The sequence below is a fragment of the Lathamus discolor genome, chromosome 5, assembly GCF_037157495.1.
Source record: "Lathamus discolor isolate bLatDis1 chromosome 5, bLatDis1.hap1, whole genome shotgun sequence".
NCBI lineage: Eukaryota > Metazoa > Chordata > Aves > Psittaciformes > Psittacidae > Lathamus > Lathamus discolor.
In genome coordinates this window covers 55,907,046-55,919,935 of record NC_088888.1, presented here as the reverse complement: position 1 = coordinate 55,919,935, position 12,890 = coordinate 55,907,046, and the positions used below count along the sequence as shown (strand labels likewise).

Sequence of the window (12,890 nt, the reverse complement as noted above, 5' to 3'; positions counted from 1 at the left end):
TTATTAATTAAACAAAAAAAAAAAAGAAAGAAAGAGAAAGGAGGAATTAAAAAGAAAAGAAGCTAATGTTCACTTCTTTTCCAGAGCATGCACACGTGTTACTGAGACCTTTACAAGCTGCTGTTGGCTAGCCATACACTCCTGAGGCTGTTTTATTATTGTTCACCCTTTCTGCAGGAAACAAAATACAGCAACTTATGCCATGACATTTTGTGACATTTCCAGATATGAACATCTGGGAAGTTTAGTGTGACAGTGACAGCAAAGCTGACAGTGATTTTCCAGTGCCACGTATAGCCTGGGCATCTGCAGTCATTGCCTTTTCATTTCATTTTCCTCTCTGTCCTTCCCCCCTCCCCCCTCTTTCCTCACTCCCTTCTCCCACCCAAATGCTTAATACAGCCCTTCTCTATTTTGGCCTTGAAGATAGAATAATATCCACATTTATTTCAAAGCTTTGCGTGAAGCATTGTACATCAAGTGCTTCACAAAGCGGTTCACAGCAAAAGGGAAGAGCATTCCAGCTTGCAAGAGGAAGCACAGCTGCACGAGTTGGTGTAATTGCAGACATTGGGTGGATTTGATCATCAGATGTCTACTCTGCATAAAATGGAAGTTAAACAGCTAAACATTAATTACTTCTATTATTGCATTTATATATTGAGATGAAAGGGGAAAAAACACCACAACCCACACTTCTTGAGTGGTAAGCCAAAAGGAAAGAAGGGAAAAAAAGTCACCACCACCAAAACAAAAAGAAAAGCCAAACAGTTGCTGCATTAAATATGTAAATGGTTTGTGTGATGAAAGGTGCATGGAGGAAGGTAATGCTTTTATAAATGACTCAAACTGCAGCACTAATATGGTTAGTTAATAAAATAATGTAACGCAAATCAAAGTACACTGACACTTTTGAGAAAAGTATCAGGATCATCTTGAATTGATAAACATTGCTATGGGTGACTGTAGAGAGTTACGAATAGCAAAAGACAGGGCTGTGTTCCAGCCATGTACATTCATTTTGGATTTAAGTACTGCATCTAACAACCTGTCTAAAGGAGGAATTTTTGATACTGCAAAATTATGATTTGCTGTGACCTAATGGTGTGAGGCATAAACAACAACAACATGTTGTTATGTCAACTTTCATTTTCAACTTAAACTATTTAGTTGCCTTTCTGGTCTTGGATATCTTTACTGAGTGGCATTAGTGAAAGCATAACCTCTCCAATGCCTTGTAGCATTTACAGGTACAAGATCGTGTGAAAGCCTCAAAAAAAAATTGTAGCAACAAGGCCTGAAAATTGTGTAGTGTCTTTTAAAGATAATTTCAAAGAATAATGACTCATGTAAATACCTCCCTATCTTAAAAAAATATTCAAATGAAAAATTCAGTATCCACCTTGAGTTTTATGCTGTGAGAACGTCTACTTCAGCACAGGGTGAGACCAAAATAGCTTATATGTAATTATTTTTGCTTATATTTACTGCAGTCAAACGCTGTTGTGTGTTTGGCTGTGTTTAGCCGTAACACTGACCTTAAACACATTTTTCCTGCAATGAGCAGCCATGAAATATTCATCGTGTTGCTTTTAAAAAAATACTAAGATGAAGGAAAAGGTAAGTTACAAGATGCAAGAAGTAATGCCTGATAGTTGAGCATTTTATTTATATCTTCTGGAAATTTATATCAGGTTTTTTGGAAGTGCCTTATTGGGAGAATAGAAAAAGGCATATCGAGTGCAGTCGTCTTTTCTGTCCCAGAATGGACAATATTCCTAGGAATGGTGTCAGCTTTTCTGGATGGAGAATTAACATTCTTAGTCTTTATTCTCAGAGATCCCTTGAAACACGTGATTTTGTTTTCATTGAAAAATACTGCATTTCCCCTGCTCTTCCTGTGAAAAGATCGCTAATAAACTCATTTATTAGAATATACCCTGCAGGCAAATGCTAAAGGAGTATGATAGCAGAGTGCAAAGGCAATAACTTGCCAATTGAAAACAGAGAATTGGTAGATTGGGCCCATAGAGCAATTCCTTGTGTCGCTTTCTGCTGAGTGTCTGTCTGGCCAGGAGGCAGCAATGACTTCTGATAACTAGATGATTTTCTACCTTCCCCTAGAAATACATATAATGAGTCAGAGAGAAAGTCTGAGGTTTTTGGACTGCCATCAGACAGTGGTTATTTCAGCCCAAGACAATTCTGATTGAAATAAACTAGTTTCCTTACCCAGCTGAATATACTAAAAAAGGATGTTATTATAATCTTAACTGGAAAGTGGACTGATGAATCAGATTCCATGAAAGATTTCTCTTTTGCCTATTCTACCTTTCTATTCTCCTCCTCCCGCAGCTTCCTCTTCATTTGAAACTCACACATCTTCCTTTTACTTTTCAGGACCTTTGTCTTATTTTGCTTTGCCCCTTTTTATCCTGCTGAAAACCTAAGCAAATTGATAGAGCAAAGTCCATATACAGTGTCAGCAGCCTACAGAGATGTTTCCTTAGAAGACAGCAGGCAGCAGACTTGTATTTTCTGCTTCACAGTATGGGGATGCAGCAAATACAACCAGCTGTTCCATGGAGAGTTTTTGGCAAAGTGAAAGCATTTTGTGCAATGATGCTCTGGCCTGGCCCCAAACTTCCTTTCTCCTAAACTCCCTTATGCAGCATACGGGAGAGCTCAGTGCCCCCCTGTCCCTCAGCCGAGCCTAAACTATGCATCTTTGCAGTTTGAGCCACCTGTGCAAAGAAATACTTTCTGCGGCTATATGGTGCTTTTGGCCCTTGCATATCAGTGTCAACAAACAACAAGGTTCTTTGTGTCCTTTGCCTTGATGGCTGGTTCACAATATTGCATCATCTAAAACATGTACTCTGTGTTTTTGGCTTGGCTAAGTAACCCTCCACTCACCCTGGCCTTTGCTGTGTCCTTGTGGCTAGAACAGCAAACTCAGTCCTCTTCACTGCAGCTCTTTTTCTTCCATTCCTAGGCATTTCTCCTGAAATTTTCACGTTTGTGAACTGGCAAGTACTTTACAACATATCTATGAAGATGTTACTGCTTTTACAGAGTGTCTTTTCTCATCTGTGCTCATTTTAAGTTAAATTCTGCATTAGTTCTCAAATCGTTTCTCAAGTTTTTATGTAAATACACAAACTCAGCTGACTTCCATGTGGCTCCTGTGCTGCAAGTCTCACTGTGGACTAGTTTGTGTGTGGACATTGGTGGACGTTTAAAAGTCTGAATAAATGATTCTTGCATCTGTTGCAGTCTCTGAATACTACCATAGCAGTGTGTGGGTATTATGGGTACCCATGGGTGACAGGCTGTGATGGCACTTTCACAGGCACGGTTTGAAATCTAGTTGCTATCCTGGGAAGTACCAGTGCCGACGATATACCAGAACTGAATCTGAAAGTAGGAAATTGAATGAAGTAGGAATTACCCAGCTAATCTATCTCAAATGGACCATGTAAATTTACAAAGTTAATGAAAATACAAAGTGATGTTAGAGGATATTTTGGCATCTGGTGAAGCCTGAAACTGAGAAGATTCACTTGGCTTGTTATCCTTTTGCTATGCCATCAGGATGCTGGGCACTGTATTTTACATGACTTCAACTCTTTAGTTAGCTTCTTGTGCCTCACTTGTAAGAGGGACTGCCATAGACATTTTGATTGAAAGTGATTCTCTCCCCCCAGAAAATGGTAAAAGCCACACAGAACCGTTCTAAAAGTAGGAATTGTATCCTGTTGCTTATAAAATTGCATAGACTGCAAAGTACATATTAAGCTAGTTTTGTTAAATAGCTTGAATGTTTTGAAAACAGTTCAGCAGAATATATGATATGGAAGAACACAGGAATATTACAGAATTCAAGGAAAGTTAAAAATGTCATCTTGTGGTTTTTCAGACTGTAGTACAAGGGACAACTGTTTGTTTTGGTTTGGGTGCTTGTTCTGTCAATCCATCTATTTAGGGGTTTGAGCTGTCTTACTGAGCCATTGCCTGGGACTGCACACACACTGTTAACACTTTTTGATTTTCACCCTGAAGCTCAGTATTATTTTATGCCATGTGTTAATTTCTTGCATGAATGCCTTATTTACCTTCATTTAGAGTATGCTGCAGGTGAAAACAGGAGTGTACTTACTGGCAGTATTTTTGGTGGCAAAAACACCTGAAGGACAGCTCAGGGTCTTGCTTACCTCCAGGGTATCACCACTGTGAAAGCAATTTGGAGGTGTGAGTTGTCATTAAGGAGGACTGGTTTCTTAAATTCTGTTGCTTCCTAGGACTAACCAGGAGTATGATGTTTTCCCGTCTCTTCAAAGCAGACAGGTTTAACAATTTCTGGGCTCCATCCAAAAGCCACTCAAGTCAATGGGAGTATCTCCTGGAATTTCAGCCAACATTTGATCAGGCTTTCAGAAACTTTTCTCTTTCTTTGAAAGTGTCTGGTAAGAACAGCTGAATTCTTGATGCTAAGATTACAAATTTATGCAATAATTGAGTACATTTCTGGTATTAAATTGTTGTTAGTTATCGTTAGCTTTTATAACTACTTTTTTTTCCCCTGTAAGATACAGTATTTACTAAACATTGATCAGTTTTATGAGCATTATAGAAGTTGTATTCATATGATTTATAATAGTTTTCCTATAACTCAGGTTCACTGACTTTAGTAGTTACAGTGTGTATTCAACAAGGGTAGCTATATACTCATATACATTAAGATACTTCACCCAGTGCAACAGGGTTTGTAGAAGATCCGTTTAGTACTGTACCGTATAGATGGATCATTCCTTGTTAGAGTTTCTCATTGATTTCCTTTGTTATTTGGATAGGTTCTGATTTTCAAAGCAGTCTTTTAGGCACTTACATATATGAATATCTATATTGATGATCTTCCAAACAATGGAGCTGGTATTTTCAAAGTAGTAGGGTACACATTTCTTCAGTTAGTTTTAATAGCTAAATATATGGCTAAATTCCCTAGGCTGTTTGGGCAATATACATTTGATTTTTATATTTTTCCTTTTTACTCCTTTGTTGTTCTTTTCAAAGGCTAATAAAACTGCTTTCCAGTGTTCAACAATAGAGAAATTTTAATGCTTTGTCTGTGTGTGGTTATGTGTCTGTGTGGTATTGCATGGTTATCAGAAATATATATTCACATATGTATTAATGCATGTATACATACATATATATATGTATATATATAAAAACTTAAACCATAATTGTGATATAGTAGAAAAGGAATGTAGCTAGATATAAAGTGTTTGGGTTTAAGCTTCTATGTCATGAGCTTCTCTTTCTAGGATTGCAGGAACATAGTTTGTGTTTGCCTTGAGGATGAATGCAGGGGCTGCTAAAATCCAACCTACAAAACTTACTATCTTTGCATTTTAAAAGCAAAAGTCCAGCAAAAGTAAAACCACAAGGAAATACCTTTAAAATTAAGCTTATACAATAATAGTACGGTAGTACATTTGAGAAGTATAGAACTTGCTGCCGTAAGATACCATATTAGTGAAAGGTTTAGCACAATTTCTGTGAACACTCAAGCTTCTGATTATAAACTAACTCCTACATTCAGATTTAAGCGGCAACTTTACCTATTGAAAGGTTATTCCATAATTGGCAATTTCATGGTTTCTTGCCCTTTCCTCTGATTCTGGTCACTGTCAGAAAGAGGATATTGGACTAGATAAATTTGTCTGAATTGCTATGGCAATGGCTGTATTTGTTATTGTGAGGAAATGGTAATTTCAGCTGGTATCCTACCAATAAGAGCGTTTCTAACATGTAGGCACTAGACTTAGAAACAGTCTGTGATAAAACACACATTGTGATGATTTTAGAGTGTACAGCTTTAAAATGCAAAATTGCAGACTGATCAGCCTGTTTCCATTGGAGAGAAATTAATTAATGCCTTTAAGAAGAAACATGATCCAGTGTTCTGTGAAACTAATGAAAGTTCAGACTTGGCAAACAAGGGTACAACACAGGGTGGGAGATGTATTTCAGATGAGCAGCTTATGACCTTTTCATAAAAACAAACCTGATTTTTCTCCCAAATTGAAGTTTTTTATCACAATGACATTTGGTCTATAATTTGGGCTTCTAGATGATATATTAATACAAATAATAAACTGTAATATCAACATTAGTGAATACGACAGTTTTTCCTGTTGTTTACTCTTCGCCTAGTTTCAATAGTAGCAGCAAAACTAACAGTCCTTTTAAAGTAAATCAGAGAGAAGCAAATACGCTTCATGGAAAGTTTTCAGCAGTAGGTTGCAGAGAGGGCTCGGCAAATTTATTTTTTATTTTCTTCTTCTGTAAAGCATTCTGCACTAGGTGTCCCTGGTACAAGGGATGTAAGATTCATGTCTTCTAGTTTTAAACATTGACCTTTTTTCCCACGTCAGGCATTCCTGTTAGGATATATTCAGTGTTCCTTTTGCTTACAGTTACATTTACTTTATTCCAACCTAAGTACTTTTATAAAAAGGATATCAAAAGCTATAAAAGATTCAGGATACTTTTAGTAATATTTTTCTTGATTTCTGTCTCATATCCTTTTAAAATTGACCTGCAGGACATCACTGGGACCTCTATAAGAAGTTAGCTGCAGGACTTCACAGAGTGGAAGCAGATGGCTTTGAAGAATTATATTACGGCTGCCCTTAAGACTTAGGAAAAAGATTCAGTCCTTGTCTTAGAGCACAGGCTGGTCCTTCTGGTACCTTTGCATAAGATAATTCTTAAGGTTTCCAGGAATTTGCAAGAAAGAGGGCCAAATTGCTTCAAATTCTGCATAAGAATATGCACAGAACCTGTAGATTGTTGGACATGATGCATGTGGATAAAAGTGCTTCCGTTAGTGAGGCCTCATTGGAAGCTGCAAAAATATTTGGCAAGAACCTTGAATTGTCATTGCAGATTCAAAGGCAGCAGACAAAATATACTTATACTATGTTCCATTTATGAGGACTGAATAGACTGATGCAGGCTCCTGCTGAGAGGGAGCCAAGATGATCAGATCTGCTTGATCATAAAAGTTATTCACTGGCAAGCTTGCAGTTTAGAATATCAAATTATTAGGTCCTTCTGGCATGTTATGATTTTCTTAATTATAATAAGTTTACAGATTTTGTTGATGAGGTCACCACAGGAGCATAGAAAAGAATTTAAATCCCGAATTGCTGAGGGACAGTTAGCAGCAAGAGCACCTTCACAAACAGCTCTGGATGCTGCAGTTACCATGTTATAGTTGATGGAAATATGCGTGGTAATGAGCCGCTCTCTTCTTGGCTCTGGAATTCCGAGATCCCAGGAGCAGTGTAGTCGTCGGAGGAGGGTCTTCTGTTTGGATGATAGGAATTAGTTGTGCATGAAAAAGGGCAATGCCCTTCACACTTTGGAGGATTCCTTTGCTGCATTTTTTATTTTCAATATGTATGTGACTGCAAAACAAGAAAACAGAATTTTCTGATAGCTGCTCCATGCACAGGATAGGACAACATAGAAAGATTTCTTCATTGAGGTGGCGAAAGACCCTACTGTCTCCTCAAGGAGTTACTAAAGTTGTTGTTTCTCATTGTTGCTCATGATAAAGTAGCAATCCGACAAGACTGTTTTGAATTTACATTTTTTCTATGCTTACGGATTTTAGTCACTTTTTCCTTGCATTGTAAACTACTTTTTCTCATTCTTGGTACTGGAGTACTCAACAACATGTACTGCAACGTCATAGAACATTGTAGGTTACCTGATACCTGTCTCCAACTGTTTTATCTTCCCCTTAGAATCCACTTTTGCCAGAAGAAGTGAATCTTCTCTGTTTTGCAATGGGGGAAGAAGTTCCTCATGAATGAGAAGGAAAAATTTCTATTGACACTATTTCATGATTTCGCCCCACAAAGGATGGTTTGAGAGCCCTCCCCCCATTCATTCCACTGTTGAAATTCAGAAAGACCTCCAACACTTTGTTACATACTCAGGTGATAGTAAGAACTTGACAACACCAGTGGATCATCTTGCATGTTTTTTGTATAGCAGCCCTCCTAACTGTGTCTATGATGACAGCATTACCTGAAAACATCATACAGGCACAATTTAGACATATTCCTAGTAGTTCTCTCCTTATTTACTTCTGATACAAAGATCCTGGCAAAGTAAACAAAAAGAAGATATTTTTTTATTAAGACCACAATGACCTGTATGGTTTAGGAGATACAAGCCCTCATGACATGTCCTCTTTATATAGTTTATATAAGAACATAATAGCCATAGAAGGTCAGACCTGACTTCCAAGTAGCCTAGCAGCTGCTTCCAGCACCTCTGCAGAACACATCTTAGGAATAATACAGTTACAGACCAACTGTGTAGTCATATGTCCTCAGAATATTCTCAGCCTCAAGGAATATAGCAGTGAGATACAGTGCGTTTATAGTTAATATGCTTAATATTAATTAATTATGGTTGTGAGTGCTCCATCCCTGGCAGTGTTCAAGGCCAGGTTGGATGAAGCCTTGTGTTGGATGGTTTAGTGAGAGGTGTCCCTGTCCATGGCAGGGGGGTTGGAACTAGATGATCTTGAGGTCCTTTCCAACCCTAACCATTCTATGCTTAAATGGATTTACTGAACTGGTACAGGCTTTCCTGGAACTCCTGAAACTTTTGTCATACATCCTGGTTTTCTTGAATTTTTGCTAAAAATGTGTCCTTGTAGATCTCATTTGTCCGCATAATTTCGCTAGTTATCATCTGATTATGGAGACACTAATCTCAATGTTTAGATGTTCCAGGGTTTTTATGAATTAAACCCTTCTAGAGTTTCCATCAGACTTCTTATTCATTCCTTATCAAAAGAAAGACTTGTTTTGTCTAAAGATTGTCTAAAGATTATCTAAAGAGTCTTCAGAGATTATAAAGCTATGTTATTAAGGTAACTTGACTAGAATCTCTGGGTGATAGAGTTCCATCGAGCTAGATGTAGACAGTTTTTCCTACCTCTTTGAGATGCACTACACTCACTGGTGCATTTATTTAATCTTGCCTGGACTATTAATTAGAAAAGTTTTCCATGGTATGTACTCATCTGGTAAGATGTGTATTTTGCAGCCTGTTAATCCAGATCCTCACAGTGGTTAGATCAAGTCAGTGCATTTAAGTAATTAAGTAAGCATTACAAACGCTGAATAAGAAAGAAAGACTATTTGCTGATACAGAAATTCTTAGGCATTTGTTGTCCGTAATTCTGTAATAGTGCATACTATTCTGCAGCTGCTTCTTCCTTCCCTATGTTACAAAACATGCAGAAGATAGTGTTCTGCAATTGAGAAAGATTGGAATATAACTTCACCTTTCCCTGACACTGGGATCACACTGCAGCCTCTTCTAGGTACTGCAGCATATTCCATTACTGACACTTTGAAGCCTGAGAGTACTGCATGGAGGTACGTCATCCTTGGGAAGAAGAGCAGACATTTCAAGAAGCTGTATTCTACTTTTCTGTTAACCATTAAAGTCTGTTTTGCTCTCATCTCTTGCATCTGTGTTGTGCTTACCAGCTCAGTTACTTTTGTTATTCTTATGAATGTGTTTACACTTTGCCTGACTTTGAGAGAAGTGTGATTGTTTTCTCAGCCCTGGGAATCATTTATAGTTTCACATACAGAGGAGAAAGCATGACTGATGATATGTAAATTAACTTCTTGTTTTACCCTAAAGAAACCATCTTTAGATGAAATATAAGTCTAACTATTCTAATTCTGCTTAGTGCTCTGTTACAGTAGTTGGGAGAGTTAAATAGTATAGTCTTCAGTACTCATCAGAAGCTCTGGGCAAGGAATGAACATTTTATGGCTTATCAATCAGTGGCTGCCAAAGACCTTGCAAAGAAAGAGTGTTGATTGGTTAATGTATGCATATCTGGAGAGTTCTAGCCCTCTGAACATAATATATCGTACTGCCTGAACAGGTGAGCAAAATACTAGCTACCTCATTAAGAGAAATCCAAACCTGCACCACCTACAGTTTTTTAGAAAATCATTACAGCTTTTCTTTTTAAATAGGCTATATAGAACATCTGTATGAAGAATAGTTCTAAAATACCCCTGTACACATATGTGGCTGTGTCTGGCTAGATGCTGCTTTCAGAATGACTGTGATATGCAAGACTAGCTTTCTCATCATTAATAGCAAAGTTTAAATGTCTCCTTGAAGTCTGTTGATCTATGGAGCTAACTTGCCAAGCTATTTTCAGCAGCCAGTGCCACACATGTCCAGATGGCAAGGCTTTGAGACTGGCTTCACTGAGGCTGCCTTCAGCCTCTTAGCAAAGCAGGATCTGGGTTTTTTGCATTCAAACAGATCTGCTTTAATAGGTTTGCCACGATTGTTTATAACAATGGAACTCTCAAAATGACAATGTGTGGACCGGACCAGCTGCACCAAGTGTCTGCACAGTGTGGCAGAGAAGGTACACTGCTTGTCCCTACAAGCACCAACATCAGTTGAGGTTAGAGCGGTGTAACTGCCTGTAACTGGGGGTATTGTACTGTTAGTAAGAGGAGCTACTGGCTATTTCTGCTCTTGATGGGCAATGCTGGGGCTACATGTATGAGATAGCTAGGTTTCTGCTTGTGATTCATTTATATGAGAGATGCTCAACTGGTCAGATTTAGATAGTGTCCAGTATCTTTGCTCCATCAAAATGACAAAAAATAGCGAGGTTGCAAGAGACTCTTTGATTCTATAGATCAAATCCAATACATCCAATATGAGAACTTCTTAAAAACACATTTTTTAATAATGCATCTTTCTAAAGAAATGACCACTTCAGGAGTATTCTTCAACACAAAATGGTTTAGAAGATGAATCTGGTGATTATAGGAGCCATTGTCAAGGAGCTCTAACTTATGTGTCTGTATGCTATCCAGAATTTTTAAGAAATTAAACCATTGTATTAAATTTCAGTATAAAATACCATGTAATAACCAGATTAAAAGCTATGACTTATTTTCAACTGATAGGTGATTTACTCTATGCAAATTAAGTATTACAGTGGAAAAGCATTCAGACACTTAAAAAAAAAAAAGAATGAAAAGTTGTATCTCCATAAATCATCATGTTACTGGTTCATTTCATCATTTTCCTATCTTATGCTGATGCATTTCAGAGCTTATAGGCATACCAGGAGCAGTAAAGCAGATGCACTGGAGACTGAAAACTCTTTTAAGTGTGGACACATGTAATACAGAACTGCAGCTTCTGAGGACAGCGCATTCCAAGATGTTCTTAGGAGGGACGGACGGTATAGCTCAATATCGTATTCAGCAGCTGTTATTTTGGAACTTATCATCCAAGACAAGTGTGATAAAATACCTTCTTCTACAGGGATGTAAAGACAAGATCATTTGGAACAATGTCAGGAATGTATCAGCTTTCAAGAGAGGTTCGTATTTCAGAACTAAGGGGGGAAAAGAAGGCTGTAACCTTGTTGAAAAGCTTTTTTTGAGCAATACAGTTGCGTGAAAGGGATGGGTCTGGTGTCTTATAAAATGTAAAGCCAGGTGTTTGCACATCTCCGCTTTCACAGTTCTGTTGCCTTTGATTGCAGTTATCACTTTCAGCAATTGAAAATGCATGTTGGCAATTGTAAATCCATATGTGACATTCTAGTAAGGGAAGACAAAGCTGTAAAACCACGGTGCCATAAATGCACTGACTTGCCTCCAGTGTCCCATTTTCAGCAACAAAAGGAAATAAGTCTTAAAGCTGTATGTAAAGCTCTCCTGCCATATATTGCTATTATTCCTGATTCATTAAACACTTTCTTGCTATAATCAAACTTGTGGGAAAACGGCTGTAGAACAAATGTGGAAAAATAAAAGCACAATTGCTTGTGCATTATTATCGCTATTAATCATCACTGTGGGACTTGTACAGTAGTATGATGTTTTCATAGTATATCTTACATGTTCATAAGCAGTACTTCTTCTATGCAAAGTATTCGATACAGGACAGCAATGAGAGAAACCAGAAGAAAACAGTAATTGTATGTAGGCAGGTATTTCAGTTGGGCCTCAGTTTAGTGCAAAAGCATGTTCAATGTTTGCTGCAGCAAACCCCATGTTATGCAGACAAATGGCTATGCATACATGGATGTTCACCCAGAAGATATCTCTACTGTAATGTGACAAAGGTCAGAATTTTTGGTAGCCAAGCAGCAATACTATTCTTCACCAGCAGAACCACCAGAGCATTTCTAGGACCCTGTGATATGGAGCTTAGGAGCCCCTAACCCAGTTACACTTGAAGCCTGAGCAGCAGCAAAGGAACAGGGAGTCTCCTAGTGTGGGAGCTGGCAGATCTCTGTGATCTTGGCTCAAATCCTCATGAAAAACAGAGGGATGAAATCAAATACTTCATGTACTTCTGTCCTACCTAGCTTGGAAAGTTGCACTTTGGAAACTGTAGTCTGTAAGTTTGCTAAATTACAGCAACAACTCAGGTAAATGGTACCGTTTAGACACCCGTTCTGTGTGTGGTAGGGCTGTCCATACACTTCAGGAGATGGCTGAATGACATTAATCCATTAACCAGGAGCAGGAACCAGAGGCAACATGGGATTGGTCAGGAGTACAAATCCTTTATTTTTTTTTCCCCAGAAGGTATTTGTGCAGTGGTTGCTGTCATATCAGGAGATTAAGGGTCTGAATAGAGATAGACTTGATGATCTTCCAACCCAAATGATTCTGTGATTATTCTTTGAGTAAGTCCATAAATTTAAATTATAAACGTTATGGCTCTTCACTTTGTATAGCATGGAAGACATCTGATTACAACAGGTAAAGACAGTAAATGATTAA

At 38.0% G+C, this 12,890-nt stretch overlaps 1 protein-coding gene across 1 annotated transcript in view; it reads left to right on the top strand.

The window, feature by feature from the left end:
* Positions 1-12,890, top strand: part of NKAIN2 (sodium/potassium transporting ATPase interacting 2) — a 559,359-nt gene that overhangs the window by 67,207 nt on the left and 479,262 nt on the right. The gene's annotated exons all lie outside the window — the stretch shown is intronic.